The following is a 2,228-nucleotide window of genomic DNA, read 5'->3' as shown; positions in this document are numbered from 1 at the left end:
CTTGGGACACAGATATGAAAAGAATCAATTATTTAGTTTTAAATGGTCATTTTGCTCATTCAATAGTTTAAAAATATTTGAGAAAATCGTACAGTTTTCTATATAGGAAATTTGAAGAAAGTCGGAGACTGCAGGCTTCATGATATAGTAAGCTCATATATATGCTTTGGGTTCCTTTAGGTGGTTTTTTTGTTTGTTGATTTTAGTTGCAAAATTTAAAAATCAGAATGTTTCACTTAGAAGTACAAATTTCCAGCTTCTTTGGAAGAATGAACATGCTGGTCAATAGCACTTTCTCTGGAACAGAGTGTTGGATCTTCCTGGTTGTAGCCCCATTTTGTAGGGCCATGTAGGCCATTCAAAACCCAGCTCCTAGAAAGAATTCTGCAAAACTTCTGAATGATATTGATTCTCTATACATATTTAAAGAAAAGAAGTTTAAAGCTTTTATGTCCATAGCTTTATAGCATCATTATAAATCTACTGCTCATGTTAAAAGCCAAGTGCATTTACATACATGCATTCATGTTATCTCTTGCTTACATTCTTTCATCCACATAGCTCTTGATTCAAAGTTTTTTTCAGCAAATAAAAGGTGTGACTCACAAAACTGTTCATCTGCACTTAATTTTTCTCCTGCTTCACAGAAAAAAATAATTTAGCCTAATATTTAATGAATTGTCTTATATTGATCTGGTACTCTTCTGTTTGAACTACTGTTATATCATTGTTTTTATACCATAAGGAAAAGCTGGTTCTAAGATTCTGTACAGAATGGGAAGTTTCCTACTCATCGCCATGGAAGTGCTAACAGGAAGTAGTGAAGTATCAAAAATAGACATAAATATATATGATTCTTTAGTTCACAGTTCTAAAATATGTATTTTTTAAAAATTTAGGTATCAACAAAAAGTTATTAGATAAGGTCACAGCTATTAATCCACATTTAACTTTTTTACTTCTCTTTATTGCCTAGTTTCTCCCTGCATTTCATTTACACAATTTGAAATCTGAGTGTCAGTATTAGTTTTTCTATTTGTTTCATAAAAAAGACAGAGATGTTTCCCTATGTTGGCAAACCTGTCCTAATTTAACAAACTGTCAGTGAGAATTCGTTAAAAAAGAATTCTTATTTTTCCCTCAAATGTTGGATTCATATTGAATAAACCCATTGACTCATGTTCCAATTGGAACTGGAATTACTATTTTTAATCTGATCAGAAATCCAATGTAGACATTTCTAAAGTAGATGTACCCAAATTTAGTGTAAAATCACTCCAAATCAACTCCTAGAATAGTCTATCTAGCTGCAATCATTTAGAATACATAATAAAACAATATTATAACTAATATGTATGTTCCAACTAACTTAAACTTTAAAAAATTTAATTGGACCGTGGAAAACAATATTTGAAGGAAAGCATACACAAACATCTATTTTAAGAACCAGATAAAACTGAGCTGCAAGTTTGGAAAATGAAATTATATAATTTACTCACTCTTTTCCTTTCCATGGTGCCTTTCTCATCCAGTGGCACAAGCAAGTTTTATGTAGGTGATAGAATTTGAGTTTATTAAAAAAAAAAAAAAAGCTAAATAATAGTGTTTCCTTCACAAAGATAATTATTTTATTAATGAATGTATAAATAGGTTATTAATTTCAATGTTGCTTATTAATTTGTTTTCATGAGTAATTTAAGAAAAAAATTTTTTTTGATGTCTGATCTTATTTGCCACCCTTAGAAAATCTCAGATTTGACTGGACTCAGACTTAGAGGTAAAAGCTCTCAGAGAGGACAGCCTCTGTCTCATGGTAATCTGTTCCTGGCATTTTTCTTTGGCATCCTTCATTTTCTTGGCCAAAAGGTTAGCATATTCCGCAGCCTCTTCTTTATTTTTCTTAGTGCGCTGTTTCTTCAAAGCAATACCCAACATTTGTGTTGGAGGACACTTTGGTTCTAGGTTTCTTACCTTCTTTGTTTAGGGGCTTTCTCACAACATACTGGCGGACATCATCTTCTTTAGATCTAGAGTTTGAAAAGTTTGCGGATTCTGCTGGCTCTTTTGGGCCCCAGGTGACAAGGCACAGTAGTATCAGCAAGTCAGGAATATCCTTCTCCCCTTTTTTTACAATGACCGTGTTAAGAACACTGAGATTGGCATCCACAATGCAACCCCGTACAGATTTGCCCTTTCTCTCTCCAGTCCTCCTTGGTCTACAGCAGGAA

The 2,228-nt window shown here is 32.9% G+C and overlaps 1 pseudogene; it reads right to left on the bottom strand.

Moving 5' to 3' along the window:
* Positions 1-1,612: 1,612 nt before the first annotated feature.
* Positions 1,613-2,228, bottom strand: part of LOC103658390 — an 861-nt pseudogene continuing 245 nt past the window's right edge.

This window comes from Ursus maritimus, unplaced genomic scaffold (assembly GCF_017311325.1).
Source record: "Ursus maritimus isolate PB19 unplaced genomic scaffold, ASM1731132v1 scaffold_8, whole genome shotgun sequence".
Classification (NCBI taxonomy): domain Eukaryota; kingdom Metazoa; phylum Chordata; class Mammalia; order Carnivora; family Ursidae; genus Ursus; species Ursus maritimus.
This window is presented reverse-complemented; position numbering and strand designations above follow the sequence as displayed.